We start from the raw sequence: 19,469 nt of genomic DNA on the forward strand, positions 1-19,469 counted from the left end.
GGAGATCTAAATAATTACTGATAAGCTAGTTATAAAAGTATGCAATCTTCTTCAAATAAACAATACTGTAGTCATGGCATCAATAACAGATATCATACAGCCAAACTACAGTAGAATTCCATTAATCTGGCAGGATCAGGACTTTGATGGGGATGGACTGGCAGATTTTCTAGACTGTTGAATGGATATTAAAATATTCTAACAACCTTCTAATTCATTTAAGATTTTACACAGTACAGATACATACAAATTTTCCAGTAAAACCATATGTTTCGTGGGAATACGAGATGTCAAGGCTCTGGTTTGTGTTAGGAGAATGTAATCAGCACCAAGTGAACCAAGTTCCAAATGACTAGAATTTCCAAAGGGTACTAGTGAATCAGTATTTTCAGAATCACAAACAGCGATTTATTACTACTGTCAAATGATGTGAAATTTGTTTACTGTTTCCTTTGCTATCTTTTTTTTAAAAAAATGGCTGTTGGGAGTGTTTGTGTAGATATTTTTTGATGAAATAACCATGCACAAGATTCACGCCAATACCAGCTGATAATCAAGTTTGTCAAAGTTATGTAATCTAAAAGACTTATAACAGTGACAGAAACAAAAATATTTGCAAAACATTTAGTTTTATAGATAAACACAAATTCTAATCATCAACCATCTTGTTCTTCTGGTCATATACAATTTGAACTAACACAGGAGAGACACATCTAAAGAAATAAAATGTAAACACAGCTTGCTACCCTCTTGTTGGAGTTTCCACTGGCCACTTTGATCATGCCACATTTTCTATTTTCTTGGTTGCAGATTGCCTGCTTGCAGACTGGACTTCCAGCAGGACTACACTAGCGGTCATCCCCCACTTTTTCTATGCTACATGTACAACTGCACTGATGCTAATTCTTGCACCCGTGCGGAACTCCTTGACTCCAAATTCCACCCATAAGACCATAAGACAAAGGAGCAGAAGTAGGCCATTCGGCCCATTGAGTCTGCTCCACCATTTTATCATGAGCTGATCCATTTTATCCTATTTAGTCCCACTGCCCCGCCTTCTCACTATAACCTTTGATGCCCTGGCTACTCAGATACCTATCAATCTCTGCCTTAAATACACCCAATGACTTGGCCTCCACTGCTGCCCGTGACAACAAATTCCATAGATTCACCACCCTCTGACTAAAAAAATTTTTTCGCATTTCTGTTCTGAAAGGGCGCCCTTCAATCCTGAAGTCATGCCCTCTCGTACTAGACTCCCCCATCATGGGAAACAACTTTGCCACATCCACTCTGTCCATGCCTTTTAACATTCGAAATGTTTCTATGAGGTCTCCCCTCATTCTTCTAAACTCCAAGGAATACAGTCCAAGAGCGGACAAACGTTCCTCATATGTTAACCCCCTCATTCCCGGAATTATTCTAGTGAATCTTCTCTGTACCCTCTCCAACGTCAGCACATCCTTTCTTAAATAAGGAGACCAAAACTGCCCACAGTACTCCAAGTGAGGTCTCACCAGCGCCTTATAGAGCCTCAACATCACATCCCTGCTCCTATACTCTATTCCTCTAGAAATGAATGCCAACATTGCATTCGCCTTCTTCACTACCGACTCAACCTGGAGGTTAATGTTAAGGGAATCCTGTACGAGGACTCCCAAGTCCCGTTGCATCTCAGAACTTTGAATTCTTTCCCCATTTAAATAATAGTCTGCCAGTTTATTTTTTCTGCCAAAGTGCATAACCATACACTTTCCAACATTGTACTTCATTTGCCACTTCTCTGCCCATTCTTCCAATCTATCCAAGTCTCTCTGCAGACTCTCCGTTTCCTCAGCACTACCAGCCCCTCCACCTATCTTCGTATCGTCAGCAAACTTAGCCACAAAGCCATCTATTCCATAATCCAAATCGTTGATGTACAATGTAAAAAGAAGCGGCCCCAACACTGATCCCTGTGGAACACCACTGGTAACCGGCAGCCAACCAGAATAGGATCCCTTTATTCCCACTCTCTGTTTCCTGCCAATCAGCCAACGCTCTATCCACGTATGTAACTTTCCTGTAATTCCATGGGCTCTTATCTTGTTAAGCAACCTCATGTGTGGCACCTTGTCAAAGGCCTTCTGAAAATCCAAATATACAACATCCACTGCATCTCCCTTGTCTAGCCTACTGGTAATTTCCTCAAAAAATTGTAATAGGTTTGTCAGGCAGGATTTTCCTTTAAGGAATCCATGCTGAGTTCTGCCTATCTTGTCATATGCCTCCAGGTACTCTGTAACCTCATACTTGACAATCGACTCCAACAACTTCCCAACCACCGACGTCAAGCTAACAGGTCTATAATTTCCTTTTTGCTTCCTTGCCCCCTTCTTAAATAGCAGAGTGACATTTGCAATCTTCCAGTCCTCCGGAACCATGCCAGAATCTATCGACTTTTGAAAGATCATCGCTAATGCCTCCGCAATCTCCACAGCTACTTCCTTCAGAACACGAGGGTGCATTCCATCTGGTCCAGGAGATTTATCGACCTTTAGCCTATTCAGCTTCCTGAGTACTTTCTCTGTTGTAATTGTGACTGCGCACACTTCTCTTCCCTGCCACCCTTGAGTGTCCGGTATCCTGCTGTCTTCCTCAGTGAAGACTGATACAAAATACTTGTTCAGTTCCTCTGCCATCTCCTCATCTCCCATTACAATTTCTCCAGTATCATTTTCTATCGGTCCTATATCTACTCTCACCTGTCTTTTACTCTTTATATACTTGAAAAAGCTTTTAGTATCCTCTTTGATATTGATACCCTGCCCTCAAATTTACCTGGTCCATTTCTGATACCTCCCTCCCCTTTCTTGATCTCTCAATCTTTGGAGACAGCTTATCTACTGATATCCATTATAAACCCATAGACTCTCATAGCTATCTGGACTATACCTCTTTCCACCCAGTTACATATAAAAATGTCATCCCCTTCTCTCAATTCCTCCATCTCTGCCATATCTGCTCTCAGGATGAGGCTTTTCATTCCAGAATGAAGGAGAAGTCTTCCTTTTTCAAATAAAGTGTCTTCCCTTCCTCCACCGTCACTATCCTCAACCGCATCTCTTCCATTTCATGCACGTCTGCCTTCAACCCATCCTTCCGTCACCCTAGCAGGGATTGGATTCCTCGTATCCTCATCTACCACCCCACCAGCCTTCACGTCCAGCACACAATTCTCCGCAACTTCCACCATCTCCAACAGGATCCCACCACCAAGTACATCCCCCTCCCCCCCAACTTTGTTTTCTGCAGGGATTGCTCCCTACTTGACTCTCTTGTCCATCTACACTGATCTCCCTCCTGGCACTTATCCTTGCAAGCAGAACAAGTGCTACACCTGCCCCAACACTTCCTTCCTCACTATCATTCAGGGCCCCAAACGGTCCTTCCAGGTGAGGAGACACTTCACTTGTGAGTATCTTTGGGGTCATATGCTGTGTCTGGCACTCCCAGTGTGGCCTCCTGTATATCGGTGAGAACCAATATAGATTGGGAGACCACTTCACCGAGCACCCGCGCTCCATCCTTCAGAAAAAGCAGGATCTCCTAGTGGCCATCTATTTTAATTCCACTTCCCATTCGTGATGAGGCCACACTCAGGTTGAAGGAACAACACCTTGTATTCCGTCTGGGTAGCCTGCAACCTGATGGCATAAAATCGATTTCTTGAACTTCCAGTAATGCCCCCCCCATCACCATTCCCCATCCCCTTTTCTCTCTCCCACCTTACCTCACTGGCTGCCCATTGCCTCCCTCTGGTGCTCGTCTCTCCTTTTCTCTTCCATAGCCTTTTGCCCTCACCTATCGGATTCCCTCTTCTCTACCCTGTATCCCTTTCACCAATCGACTTCCCAGCTCTTTACTTCACCTGTCCCACTCTCGGTTTTATCCATCATCTTGTGTTTCTCCCTCCCCTCCCCCCACCTTTTAACTCCACTCATCTTTTTTCCCCCCCACCATTCCTGTTGAAGGGTCTTGGCCCAAATCGTCGACTGTACTCTTTTCCATAGATGCTGCCTAGCCTGTTGTGTTCCTCCAGCATTGTTTGGATTAACAGAATCTGCAGATTTTCTCACTTGGGCTACTGAATCTGACAGGCTTACCTCCAAATAAAGCTGCTATATATTATTTATTTACAGCCTACAAGTAATTCTTATTAGGGCAATACAGAAAGAGAGAAGATCACTCACAGACCGTCCCTCCTGAATCAAGGTTTCTTATTACCACAAACCAAAATGAATGCAAGTATCAAAAAGGACACTAAAAAGGGAACGCAGCAGAGAATTCAATCCAGGTAGTCTCGGATTTTATAAAGTTATATTGCTTAGTTAAGACAATCAGGAGAATACAAGATGTAATGCAGACCCTTCACCTGTAGTTAGAAATGTATTACTGAGGGTGAAAGTTCTGCCATTTCTTCACGATAGCTCTGGCCAAGTTCCACTGAATAGCCAAGAAATTATTCAAAGAATTTACAATATCTCTCGTGCTTCAAGCAACGTCCTTCTAAATTGCAATGAAACATATACTGCCTAACTGGGAATGAAGTCAGAACGACACAGGAAAAACTTTTTTGTCTGCAATTATGGCAGAAAGATGAAGCTGGCAAATTAAGCAGCAGCTATTAACCCCCTCCTATTTTTAGGACATCAGCAATAGACATGCATCCCAGAAAAAAGGACCCTAATTCCACCCCCCCCCCGCCCCCAAGTATTTCTAATTTCACAAGGATGGATTCAGCTGCATGAGGCCAAGTCATGGTGTTTGGAAGCACTCTAGAAATGATACCCTTGGGAAATAGTTTCCAGAATTTTACTGCATTTAAAATAGTTTGTAGAGCTTTGCCATGATCACAACAAAGTCATGTATAATTGCTGCAGGTGCTGTATGATGTTTGTGAATATACTTGTGGGACTGAAGGCCTCAATTTTAAGAAATCTGTTAACAAATGCCATGAACAATGGTATTTGGATGGACTCGATATTAAAATCATCTGCGTCAGGTCCAAATGTTACTTACAATTGACTCTTCAGTGCACATCCTAAGAACACCATCAGAGGGCAGTGTTACAATTTTAGTCATATTACTACGTCCTAGTATACCTGGTGTGGGAAACAAAACTACTCACGATTGCAAAAGGCAGGAAATGGATTAAGTGAGTTGACTGGCTAGTCCAAAGAGATGCACGATTAAAGGGAAAAAGTGTACAAGGGAAAATGTTTCTTCTGGTGGCAGAGTCTAAGACCAGAGGACGCTGCCTCTGAATAGAGGGGTGGCCGTTTAGAACAGAGGTGAGGAGGAATTTCTTTAGCCAGAGAGTGGTGAATCTGGGGATTTCTTTGCCACAGGCAGCTGTGGAGACCAACTCTATGTATATTTAAGGCATAATGTAGATTTAATGTATATTTATGTATATTTGATCAGGTTATGAAGGGATATAGGGAAAAAGGCAATAGATTGGGGCCGAGAGGAAATTGGATCAGTCATAATGAAATAGTAGAGCAAACTCGATGGGCCAAATGGCCTAATTCTGCTCCTATATCTTCTGGTCTTATAACATAACACTGTACATGTTCAGATTGCCAGCGTACAATACAAAGGTTAAGGATGAAAGGTGAAATATTTAAGAGGAACACAAGGGGGAACTGCTTCCCTCAGAGTGACAAGTGTTTGGAGCAAGCTGACAGAAGTACAGGATGCAGGTTTGATGTCAACATTTAAGAAATTTAGATGGGTACATGAATGGGAAGGCTTAGGGGGTTATGATCCAGCAGGTCGATGGGACTAGACAGATTACTAGTTTGGCATGAACTAGATGGGCCAAGTGGCCTGTTTCTGTGCTGTAGTGTTCTATGACTCTAGGACTCCAAATTCCTATAAGCATATTTCCAGTGCAAGTGACACTGCAATCTCAGAGAAAGAAATGGAAGCTGTTTGCTCTGAAAAACAATGTCACCTAATTTTAATTAGACAGTTCAAAAAGTACATCTCAGGTTTTCTCATAATCAGAAAGTAAAAGTTGCACCTTTACATGTTGGCAGTGGGGGGGAAAAAAAAGAGACTAATTACTACAATATGTGATTTACTGCCTTTTGCTGCTCTAAGTACTTTGAATGGATCTTCCAAAGCAGATTATGAAATTGGACTAAAATTGCACTCTTCATAGAGTGTCATACTCCAGGAGATTTGTGGCTCCCATCTAGAACTGGATGCAAAACTCACAGCTGCCACGTCATTGCTGTGCTCACTGCCAAGTCAGAGATAAAAGAACTTCTCCCTCAGTAGCCAGGGTACAGCTGCAGTAAGGCAATGCAAAGTGGGTGGAATATGGGGGTGGGGGGGGGATGGCTTAGTAAAACCCGACTACGTGCAATAGGAGAGATGACAGAAGCAAGAAAACAACAAAATACTGATGGTAAACCGAAAGTTTAACTGCAATAATGGGGTAAAGAAAGCACATCCAGAAAAGCTGGAAAAGGCAAAAAAATTATCTGCAACTACCATGAAGGAACAATGGTTTTGGACCATTGAAGTCAAATGTTGGGTCTATTCAGCTAGAGGATATCTGCTCAAATGCTTTTCTAAAATGCTTGTATTAACATAGAATAGTAGAGCCTGGAACAGACCCTTTGGCTCACAGTGTTGTACCCATCCAATTACGCTAATCTTCAGTAACATTTAGGAAGCCAAGGACAGAGTGTTGACATGACATCAGAAGTGTAATCAGGAAGAAACCACAAGTTGGATAGAGTGAATGTGGAGAGGATGTTTCCAATAGCGGGTGAGCCTAGGACCAGAGGACACAGCCCCAGAATAGAGGGACATCCATTTCAAACAGAAATGAGGAAGAATTTTGATAGCCAAAGGACGATGAATCATTGGAAGTCATTACCACAGGCGGTGATGCGGCCAAGTCATTTGAGTACAATTAAAGCGGAGGTTGATTGGAAGACAAAAGCATGGGTGCAAGTACACGCAGGGATTAAGATGGATATAGAGTTTGGGTGCATGCCTCCCTGTAGTGGAATCCTCAGCTGAGGAAAAAGGAAGACCTACTGGAAGCTGAGTATGAGAATTCATTCATCAGAATGAACACGATGGAGTAAGTGGGGAAAAAAAACTAAGAATCCTCACAGAAATCAGCATGGGAGCAAGTTGAAGGAGCTATAGGAATCAGCAGGACTGTAGAAGAGTTGAGCAAGTTCCAGACAGAGATGAAGAAATCATGGACGAAAATAGAAATGTAACAAGTGTACAGAGGAAAGGGTGGAAAACAGGAAGATTTAATTAAATTTTCTATTCCAAGCAAAGATTTTAAAAAATATGGCTTCAATACAATCAGTAAATCAGTAAATACAAATCAGTAAAAGATAACTCTGAAAGTGTGCAATTTTTAGTTAAAACGCTGTCTCAGCTGATTAATAGAGTTAAGCAAAAAGGCATTATAGGGCAGGAACTGGTACAAAGATCAGGAACAGCCTGTGGTCTCCAGCCACCCAGCAACAGAAGCCAATGACACAAACTAGGTGGTGAGTGAAATGTTCAAATTAAATAGATATAATTAAATCTGAAACAGATTAAATAAAATCAACTGTGCTGGTGGCATTCCTAATCTGGTGTTTGACTGAATGAGAAAACTTCACATGTTTGCTCACTAGTTAGTGGTAGTTTTGAAGTGAAAAGCATTTACAATAAATCCAGTGAAACAGAAGTATGGCAGTAATAGCAAACCAGGAATGCCAGAAATAACATCAGTTTCTACCATAAAATCCCCAGTTGCAAATGACCTCTTCACCATCCTATTGTTGATCTGCAAAACTCTGAAAATGTGCAGTTTTTAGTTAAAACGCTGTCTCAGCTGATTAATAGAGTTAAGCAAAAAGGCATTGTAGGGCAGGAACTGGTACAAAGATCAAAAGCAGCCTGTGGTCTCTAGCACCCAGCAACAGAAGCCAACGACACAAACTAGGTGGTGAGTGCAGACATCCCATCCTGCAAAACTCATTTCAGGGAGATAGCACCACCATTTCAGGGAGGTAGCACCCCTGCCCCCCCCCCCAGACCCACGGTCGACCTCCAAGGGTGTATGGAATACTTTGTTTAGTGATCTTGTCTAATCTGTAAAACAAGTTGCGTATATGCAGAAAATGTGACATTAAAATATGTACTTATATTAGATTATCATGTTTATTCTATTACAACTTTAAGCAAGTCTACAGGGAGTTTGGCCTCATCAAGTAGGACATCAATAGCGTAGCTCCTTAGCAGCCAGCCAGTTTAAATAATGTTAACTATGCTAATGAACGAATGACACCTGTTAAACTCACCTCAACATATCTTTTACAGTCTTAACCCACCATGGGCAATAGAAAAGTCACTGTTGCAAACAGTGCAGCGAGCAACACTGTCATTATTTCTGAGGTCGACTGTAAAGCCCACCCACAGAGAAAACTGATAGGTCTACTTAGCAGGGGTCCGCAATTGTTTTTACACCGCAGACCAGTTTAATATTGACAATATTCTTGCGGACCGGCCGACCGGGGGTGGGGGTGTTAATCACAACTGGAATATAGGTGATGTCAATCGCATCATAACATTTTAAGTAACGTTCAGATATTAAACACACAGCGCATATTTTCCCCATATGAACATATAAAATCATTGCAACACACCAATATCGCTGAATCAGTGGGAGCCCTGGGCTTGTTTTCCCGCAACAAGACGGTCCTATCGAGGGGTGATGGGAGACAGCGATACTCGAAGGGGGTTCCTTATGTCCAGTCTATTCCCCAATTGGAAGCAACGTTTTCAGTGCTTCCTTGGCTATCTCAGGATATTCAGCCCTGACTTTGATCCAGAATGCCGGCAGAGATGTTATATCAAACATACTTTTCAGCCCTCTGTCATTTGCAAGCTCGAGGAGTTAATCTTCTTCCCACGCTGACATGGATGATTCACCGGGGACATTCACAAATGGGTCATGGACCCATTCCTTTGCACGTCCTGGGTCACTGATGACCTCACGTGCGTTAAAATTCAACAGTGGGCATGACAGGGAATGAGGAAAGGTGCAGCTGACTCATATCATTTCATATCGCCAAATCACATCGTTTCCTGGTTGGGGACCACTCCTAGCATGAAGAGAGACCAATCAGGATGCTCGCTCTCCCTCTCCCGCTCAAAAAAATCTATTTCGGGGATATTGTATATAATTTCCAGGCGTCAGGGAGCCATTATCGATATGCGGGAGACTCCCGGAACTTTCGGGAAAGGTGGGATGTCTGAATGAAATGCTCAAATTAAATAGATGTAATTAAAGCTGAAACAGATTAAATAAAATCAACTGTGCTGGTGGCATTCCTAATCTGGTGTTTGATTGAATGAGAAAGTTTCACGTTTGCTCAGTTAATGGTAGCTTTGAAATGAAAAGCATTTACAATAAATCCAGTGAAACAGAAGTATTGGCAGTAACAGCAAACCAGGAATGCCAGAAATAACATCAGCTTCTACCATAAAATCTCCAGTTGCAAATGACCTCTTCACCATCCTATTGTTGATCTGCAAAACATTCAAAATTCTGCAAATCTGTTGCCTGGGCATATAGAAAGATTAGAGCCCATAATTTGACATCCGTTTTCAAAATCTCTATGGTCTTCAGAATGTCCAATATGGAATGTTGGAGATGCATCGACAATTAAGAGCTACAGTATGCCCACAATAACAAACAGCAAATCAAAATCAATTGCAACTGATGGAAATCAGGAATAAAAATTGAAAATTCTTGAGACACAGCAGTGGGTAAAGCTCCTACTGAATATTTCCAATATACCTGCTAAATTGTCCTTCTTAGGAAGATTTAGGCAAACTATTATAATGCTAATCTGAAGGAATAAGGAAAGCAGTTGGTTGCTAGCAAATTAGGAAGATTAGACAGGTGGAGATGGAGAATGTGATGCAGAATTGGGGTTTATCTTTCTGTTCGGCTTTACAAGTTGTTCTGGCAAATACCTTTGGTACCAGTGGATACCACTGAGGCTGCTTTCTGCTGAATAAGACATTGTAGATAATGTACAGAATTCATAACCACCGACATTGGGTTGGGGTTCACTTTAGGAGGCTGCTCTGACCTGAGGAGGTAATTAGGTAAGGGACTTTTACCGCACCTTGTTCTGTTTTTTTGGTGTTCAATAAATGAGTTATGATTTTTTCTTAACACAAAATGCTTCTGCTGTTTTAATTTGTGAGAACTTACAACATTAGGCAACCTACTGGGGTAAAGGCATGATTGTTGTGCCACGTTATTATACAAAGATTTCATTAATAAACTTAAATTAATAATCACATTCATGAACAGTAAAGTCATTAATGATTTAATGGCAAGAGTAAAAAACTGTTATAACAAAATAATCCAACACTTTGGACAGCAGCACTGACAATTGTAGCACCAGATTTATTCTTAACAGAGACAGATTACCCTCAAATTGTAGTTAGCACCATTAACAGCCACTGATGTTCATTTTCTTAAGTCTGTGTTGCAGTACACAATTCAGATGCCATCAGTTGCAGACACCAGAAAGCCCCCAAGTTTTGATGAAAGGTCATTGGACTGAAAGATTAACTGTTTCTTTTGCCAGAGGCTGCCTAATCTATTGTCTGTCCATATGATTTTTTGCTTTTACTTAGAAAAGCCAATTGAATTGGTTAGAGCATTTGGCACATATTCAGCATCAAAAATTGGAACTGTGCCCCTTTTGACTCTGCACCACCTTTATTTCATGAGAACCACATTTCAAAAGTGAGTAGGGAAAAATTGAGGTGTGAAATTCACAATTAATTGAATCAAAATCACTACATCCAAGTCCTTTGACTTGCTATTGAACATTTTAAGTAGTTTTATTGAAAGTTGTTCAAAACAATAACTAAATCATCCAAACGGTTGACTTCAGTACACAGACCATCAGCAAAGGTGGACAGGAAAGCATGTTTAAATGGCAAGTGATTGAAAGGTATTGATTGGTGTTGAGTTGGCCAAAGTATTCATACATATGAATTGCTGAAAGTTAACATGCAGATAGAACAAGCAATTGGGAAGGTAACTGGTATGTTAGCTTTCATTGAAAGAAAATTTTAGTACATGAACAAAGACAATGCTCTTGTGAGATTTATTCAAGATTATTTGGTACAGGACTGGTCCCTCTACCCAAGGAAGAATATACTTGTGATAAGAGGGAGAACAGTGAAGTTTCAACAGCTTGATACCTAGGTTGGCATATTTATCATTCAAGTAGAAATTAAGCAAATCTGGCCAATATCCTTTTCAGATTAGAATAATTAGATTAGATTATGAGGACACTCAGTCCTCGTTTATTGTCATTTAAAAATGCATGCATTAAAAAAGATACAATGTTCCTTCAGAAAGATATCACAGAAACAGGACAAACCAAGACTAAAACTGACAAAACCACGTAATTATAACATAGTTACAACAGTGCAAAACAATACCGTAATTTGATAAAGAGCAGAGCATGGGCACTTAAAGTCTCAAGTCCCAACAGCCCCATCATCTCACACAGACGGCAGAAGGGAGAAACTCCCCCTGCCATGAACCCCCAAGCGCCGCAAACTTGCCGATGCATTGGAAGCACCCGATCGCAGCGGACTGAGTCCGTCCAAAAACTTTGCGCCTCTGACCAGCCCTCCAACACCGAGCACCATCTCTGCCGAGCACTTCGACCCCGCCCCGGCCACCGAGCAACAAGCAAAGCCGAGGTAATTACTCAGAATTCCAATAAGATTGTATAATTTTTTTTGTGAGGGACCGCAGAATTCTGAGATACAGAATGGTCCAGGCATTCCAGAACTTGTTTTGCAGAAGCTTAATATGCAATAAGATAAAGCTTACTGAAATTGAATACAAAAGCAGGAACTTCGTGGCTCAGTTACATACAGAATTTATGAGACCACATCTGGAATACTATGTGCATCATTAGCTTCCATACTGAAGTGTATAAATACATTGAAAGATTGGCAAGAGCTTTACTTAACTGATTAGGGACAAGTGGGTAGTCCTGAGGAATGACTGAATCTAAGTTTGTGTCAGCTGGTATTTAATAAAGTGAAAGGGGGCATAATTGTCCCTTGGCACTTGAAACCTACACGATCCTGACAAGTCCATGCTGGTTATGAAGCAGCTCTTTCCTCCGGTTGGAGAGCCTAAAACTAGAGGTTACTGTTTAAGGATAAAGGTTACTCTCTTGAGGTGACATGAATCATTTTGTCTCAAGAGGGTTCCAAGCCTTTTAAAATTTTCTTTTTCATAGGGTGGTGCAAGCAAAGACTTGAGGTTAAGACATTAGCTGTTTAAAAGAGCTGGGGGATGAATTCTAATTAGACAGTGGTATAGAATTAGGATTACAACTGGATCTTTTGAATAGTAGAGTAAGCTCTTTGTGTTGAGTGAAAGAAAAAAAGCTTCATCCAGAGAGCAGCGAATCTTTGGAATCTCTTCTTCAGGAGGCTTGGAGAGGAAATCACCTAGTACAGTTGAAAGAAAAGGTTTGTGAACCCTTTGCAACTACCTGGTTTTCTGCATTAATTACTCAAAATGTGATCTGTCATCTAAGTCACAATAATAGATAACACAATCTGCCTCAACTAATACCACAAACAATTGTACATTTCATGTCTTTATTAAACACATCGTTTAATTATTCACAGTCCAGGCTGGAAAAAGTACACAAATCCTTGTATTTAATAACTGGTAGAACCTCCTTTAGCAGCAATAACCTCCACCAAGTGTTTCCCGTAGCTGCTGATCGACTTACACAACAGCGAGGAGGGATTTTAGACGATTCCTCCATGCAAAACTGTTTCAGTTCATCAATATTTCTCAAATAGCTTGCATGAACAGCCCCCTTCAGGTCATGCCACAGCATCTCAATTTGGTTAAGGTCTGGACTCTGACTTGGCCATTCCAAATCACAAATTTTCTTCTTCTTAAACCATTCTGTTGTTGTCTTGTTACTCCTGTGTTTCAGGTCATTGTCTTGTTCTTTCATCCAATTCAGGTGATGGCCCACTACACTGACATTCTCCTGTAAAATGTTCCTCAACGATTGCAAGCTGTCCAGGCCCTGTGGCAGCAAAGCAGCCATAAACCACCATGCTTCACAGTTGGGATGAGGGGTTGGTATTGCTGTGCAGTGCCCTTTTCCCTCCAAGCATAGAGGCGTCCATTTCTGCCAAAAATTTCAACTTTTGTCTCAACTGTCCCCAGAACATTGTCCTAGAAGTGCTGTATAACATCCAGGTGGCCTTTTGCAAACCTGATGTGCAGCACTGTTTTGGTTTTGAAGAGCAGTGCTCTGCTCTGTGGTTTCCTTCTATGAACACCATTCTTGTTCAGTGTTTTTCTTATAATGGACACATGACCACAGACTTTAGCAATTTCTAGAGATTTCAGCTGGTCTTTTGCTGTTACACTTGGGTTTTTTTTTTAAAAAACCTTCTTCAGCATTGCAAATTGTGCTCTTCGTGTGATCTTTGCAGAATATCCACTCTTGGGGTGAGTAGCAACAGTACTGAATTCCCTCATTTTGTAGACAATTTCCTCTTACTGTGGACTGGTGAACACTCAGGTCTTCAGAAATGCTCTTGTAGCCTTTTCCAGCTTCGTGCATCTCTACAATTCTTCTTCTAAGAACCTCTGAAAGTTGTTTTGATCGAGCCACGGTACACCTAAACAGACCTTTCTTGATAAGAGCAAGTTCTGTCAGTAACCTGATTTTGTGTGTCTTTTTTTTAAAATATATATAGGACAGGGCACCTCTACAACTCACACCTCCAATCTCATCTCATTGATCGGAACACCCAACTCCAAATAGCTTTTGTAGAAGGCATTACCCCAGAAGTTCACATACTTTTTTTGAACCTAGACTGTAATTGTTCAAATAGTGTACTCAGTATTGATGAGAAGTAACACAATTGTTTGTGTGTTATTAGCTTTAATAGATTGTGTTTGTCTATTATTGTGACTTGGATGAAGACCAGAACATATTTCATACACAATTAATACAGAAAACCATGTCCCTGTGAAGGGTTCACAAACTTTTTCTGGCAACTGTATATGCACAAGAGAGATCATTAGATAGGAGAATAAAAAGATCATTCTGAGATAAATGATACACCATCTTACCACATGGTAATGCAGGTACACCAATCTGCTCCTCTTTCATTTCTTATGCCCTCATGTTTGTGCGGTTAAGGTGAATCTCTATAGGTACATGAATGAAAAAAAACAATATGCTGATGGAGTTAGATGAAGTTGGCGGGGAGAAATGAAGTGAAGCATAAACACCAACATACACTAGTTTGTCTACCTAGCCAACAAAATTTGAATAAGCAAGCTGCCTTATCAATGCATGGCATACAGATCAACAGTTTCTTGTCCTAATATATACATTGAAAACTATTGATATATTACGCTTATTGTGCAGTCAAAATTCTGATGCAGTAGTAAGATCACAAACTTAAGCAACAGTAAAAGCTCTTCCTTACATTCGTTATCTTTTGGTTACTTAATGACATGACACTGGATAAACCTTGAGCAAGGAAAGAACCCCAAATTTCTTCAATGATCAAAAGCACTAGGAGTGAAAAATGGCCACTTTATGTTAAACAGCCATTGCCATTTGTGAGTTGTTGATATCAGGGATAAAAGTACAATAAATCTATTTTTAAAACAATGTTTACAAGAGCTCCTTAATAGCTTATTGAATAAATGTAGCCCCAAAGTATGATAATAGTCATGCAGAACAGAACGAATGGCTCCTAGGTAGTGTTCAGACACAGCTAACTTTATGCTTATATAATACCAACGTAGTACCATTGGTGCTAAGCAATTTACTGGGGAAGTAGTAACTGTTGAGGAGAAACTAAAAAATGTTTAGAGAGGAAGGAAGAGGTCAAAAGCACAATCAGCAAACTTACCAGTCTACAAAAGCAGAGAGATAAGAGGCAAGGTGAAGTGATTCAGAACAGTCACAATGCCTAATGAGTTCAACGAAAGGAGTGAAAAAGAATCAATAAACCTTACGGAGGCTGGGATTCAAGAAATAGGACTTAAAATTCTTTACTTCAACGAGTTACATCCCCATAAGGATCCAAATACAAAAAGGAAATTTAACTTAATTTGCTAGCAAATAGGAGCCAGTAGAGTGGTAGAAGTTTGCATTACTCTGTACTTCATTTTCCTTACAACGTACAAGACTATTCGGCCCCACTGAATCTATGCTGGTTCTCAGAGCAACTCCAATCACATTCAGCCACTTATTTCCCTGTTACCTACACTCTCCAACATGCTAGTTAGCACATGCCCAACTCTCTTACCCATCTATACTTGACATGATTTTTAACAGCCAACTTGCCTAACAACTGGCACGCCTTTGTGTTGCGGGAGGAATCTGGTAAAATCAGACAAAACCCATGCATTCACAGGGAGAACATGCAAACTCCAGATAGCACCTGAAGCCAGAATAAAATCTGCATTGCTGAAGCCAAGATTAAGGTACTATTTGCAGCATCCATGCCAGCCTGCAGGGGAGTATAAATTGCTAAATTTTCTGTTGGTAATAGTGCTGGCTCAATATCCTTCTGTTAGAAAGTGAGCAATAAGGAATTTTAATTCTGTACAGTAACCTTAGTCAGAAAGTTTTCACAATTGAATGTATACTGAGAACTGGACTTCAATATTGATGTCCTAACTTCACCTATCCAACTGATCAAAATAAAAATCACATCCCAAGATTTGTAGAGAGAAAGTAAAAGATGAAAATCCTCAATGCACACCATGTTGGTAAAAAGTGATCAAGTCTGTTAACAAATGAGACACCTTGAGTAGCCAGTTGAGCACCAGGTTGGACTGGATAGGCTAAATGGGCATTTCATGCTTATGGGGGGGGGGGGGGGGCGGGAAGAAGAGGAAGTAAAGAACAGTCACTATACCTTGTCTAGATTTAATGTAAGTACCAGCACTCCTTTCAGACTGGACACAAACACTGCCAATTTTATATGGTAGGTGCATTGAGCCTACTGAGAGATGCAAACTTCAGTAAAAATGCACCCCATTTGAAGAAATGGGACTCCCTTCAACCAAAAAATGCTGAAAATATTTAGCAGACAAGAATATACCCGTGTAAATTGAAACAGAATTAATGTTTCAGATCAGATTTTCTTGTCAGTACAAAATATTAACTCACTGTTCTCATACATGCTGCCTGATCTGTTGAGTGTTTCCTGCATTTTCTGTTTATGTTTCTGATTTAGTTTTCTCTCTCAAATTGTCCTGACATTAGTAACAATCAACAACGCTCTACGTTTGCAAATTGTAATGCAATTAAGAGAATAAACTGAAATAAAATTATACTATTTTAAGCTTGTGGCACAGGTTTCACTGCACTTCTCACACAGACCATACTATAAGCTCATCAACACTTTTGTAAATCACTGTAGAAATTAAATTATAACAATGTTTTCCATAAATCCCTTTGTTTCAAAGATAATACAATTATTCGTTTTGTATATGTATATATTTTTACAACTTTGAATATTTTTTGTCTTGCATTGTACTGCAGCCACAAAACAACAAATGTCACAACGTGTCAGTGATAATAAACCTGATTCTTATGCCACTGAGAAACAACTACCATCAATCACAAAAATACACAACACGAAACAGATAGTCTTGGAAAAATAAAGTAAATAACATTAATGATACATCACTAATTATTTGCTATATGATTTATTTGATATAAACATACTAGTTCCCAAATGTATATTACTATACAATCTTTGTTCTGTATTCATGTTTTTTTAAACTTTAAATCACTTTTCTAAAGCTTACTCAACATTCTGGCTAAGCATTGACAAATAATGTTATTTATTCCCACATGGCTACAGAAGTGATGCAGCCAAAGAATTGTGATGACTTCTGCTCAAACTGAATTTGTCCTCAGCACCTTCCCACCACAGCTAAACTGGAGACAACAGACTGATAAGGCGAAGTGTTTACTTGCCAAGGTGAAGCCGGGGCTTTAAAGCCCGATGAGCTATCATAGTAGAAATGATGGCCAGTGTGCAGACATATCCCACTGGCTGGTCAGAAGAATGTGCATGATGTGATTCACATTCCCCGTTACCCCCCTTTCCCCCCGTCCCTTTACCTATTGCCTTTACAGAAGTTTTATGCTCCAGGAAGAAACCCGTACTCCTCATGTAAATCCTGCTTTAAGTTTTCAGAGTGTGAACTATCCCATCACAACTCTCTGCTCGGAAAGTTATTTCTCGCTCCCAACCACTCAGCCAATCACAAATTAGTATTCAAAGGGGAATATTGAGGGAGGAGAAAAGAGTGAAACAACTTTAAAAAACAAAGACATACTTGAACGTGAAATTTGGGACGAACTTCTCGAGGCGCACATTGACCGATTCAGTAATAAACAATTGAATTATTATAGGCGCATTGAGACCAAGCACGCAACATCTAAGTTTTTAAGTTTTAGCCTGACGGTCCGATTATGAAAATTACAAACTTTTATCCTGCGTTATTACCTGTGTAACTGAACTGTCCTAAATGCATTCGTCAATGCTTCCCGGATACTCACTGCAATAATTCATTGTGAAACAGATTACTTTTGGACAGCATGCCACACTTAGTAAACGTAAACACACCAACAAAACTTCGTCAGGAGAGTCCGGCACTAACCAATGGCTGGAGGTACACAATGTCACACAAGCAAGAGCACAAGCCGGTCGTTGTGTTTGTAAACGGGGGGCGGGGGGGAAGACCTCAGATTGCCCCTTTTGTACAGCATTTCCAAACATCCACGAGTAACTTTTGTTTCTATAAAAAGGGTCACCTGTGAGTAAGAAACGGTTCCAAGCGTGCAGTGAACTGCTTGCTGTCGCGCCTCGCAGATCTGAAAAGACGACTGCTCACCCGAGCCAGCAAACGCACAGAAAACGCAGAGCGGTAGCTGCGGTCACATATAAATCAGGGAGCTGGGCCACGTGCACATTCCCCACGCAACGGTGGGAAAGCCAGGCGTCCTGGGGCTCGGTGCGCCGTGCGCTCCCAGTGGTGACTGACCGCAACCCCCTCGTCAACAGACGGACCTTGCCACACCAAAAAAAAGGTTCACCTTTCCAGGGGAGAAACTATTTGTCAGATTATTGTGGTTTTCCACTCACTCCGCCTCACCTACCGCTGGCCCTGCTGCTCACTGCTTCTAAAATGTGATTTTTCATAGTACGTACTAATCCGATCACTCAGGAAAAAAACAAGCTACAACTGCGAGACAATGTGTGTGAACATCTTCAAAGTCGGTGCTTCACGATGACTGAATGAAGTTAAATCCCTTTATACTACAAGGCTTTTAGAAATATTTCACTGTGAGCTTTTCTGTAAAAACGCAAACCCACAATATACTACGCGCAAGAAATATTTAGTCTCGTGTGGGGACGGTGGCGAGAGCAGAGAGGCACAACTCACCATTACTTAACCAGTCATTCTTGCCCTCCAAAATGACAACTGCAATTAAGATCCAATGTTGGATGAATGGATTGTTGTGATAGACAATGAAATTCTCTGCTCGCTTGGAGCTGACAGACTAAGCAAGATAAAAGCAACATTAAATACTGCAATACTGTAACTAACGACCAGTGCAAAGCAATGGGATGGTGGCAATGGTGAAGCAGCGCAAAATCAAATGCTGAAGTGACAGAATAACTAGCAGCGGTAGAATAAAGGGGTTGAGAGTGTGTCAACTTCACCTAAAAGGGGATGTGAAAGGGGTAATTCGTTCAAAGTCTTGTAGGAATGGGGAAGAAACTGTTCTTGAATCTGGATGGTAAGGCTTCAAGCTCCTGCATCTTTTCCCAGCAAGTAAAGAGAAACAAATGGCCAGGGTGGCAAGCGTCCTCGATAACATAGCACGCCATGAAAATGGACTGGATGAAAGAAAGATGAGCCAATGGTGCACTGGACAGGTACCACACTGCAGGTTCCAATATTCTGATGCAGAGCAGTTGCCAGACCAGGCTGAAATGCAACCCATCAGGATAGTTTCTAAAGGACATCTAGTTTGACAGAATCTCATGGACAGGACAAATCTTCTCAGGTGCTTAAGTATATTTGCTGATGTGTGTTCCTGACTGCATCTTTATAGAGACACCAGGAAAGGTTGCAGTTGATATAGATGCTTGAGAACTTGAAGCTGTTGGCCATCTCAATAGTAGCTCTAGTGATGAGGAAATGTTTACAATCTCCCTCTTCCCTCTCTCCCCAGCTTTCTTAAGCCAACAACCAAATCACTCATCTTACAGACTTTAAGGCAGGGGCTCCCAACCTGGCATCCACAGAACCTTTATTT

At 41.0% G+C, this 19,469-nt stretch overlaps 1 protein-coding gene across 4 annotated transcripts in view; it reads right to left on the reverse strand.

The window, feature by feature from the left end:
* slc7a2 (solute carrier family 7 member 2) overlaps positions 1–18,034 on the reverse strand; it is a 140,911-nt gene extending 122,877 nt beyond the window's left edge. Inside the window, exon 1 of one of the 4 annotated variants that reach the window (XM_072252640.1) lies at positions 17,958–18,034. The gene's annotated coding sequence lies outside the window, so the exon portion shown is untranslated. Of the gene's footprint in view, positions 1–14,236; positions 14,307–17,649; positions 17,686–17,957 lie in introns of those variants that run through there. The other 3 variants (XM_072252641.1, XM_072252644.1, XM_072252643.1) reach the window with 3 other exon arrangements.
* Positions 18,035–19,469: the final 1,435 nt, after the last annotated feature.

This window comes from Mobula birostris, chromosome 3, assembly GCF_030028105.1.
Source record: "Mobula birostris isolate sMobBir1 chromosome 3, sMobBir1.hap1, whole genome shotgun sequence".
In the NCBI taxonomy this organism is placed as follows: Eukaryota; Metazoa; Chordata; class Chondrichthyes; order Myliobatiformes; family Myliobatidae; genus Mobula; species Mobula birostris.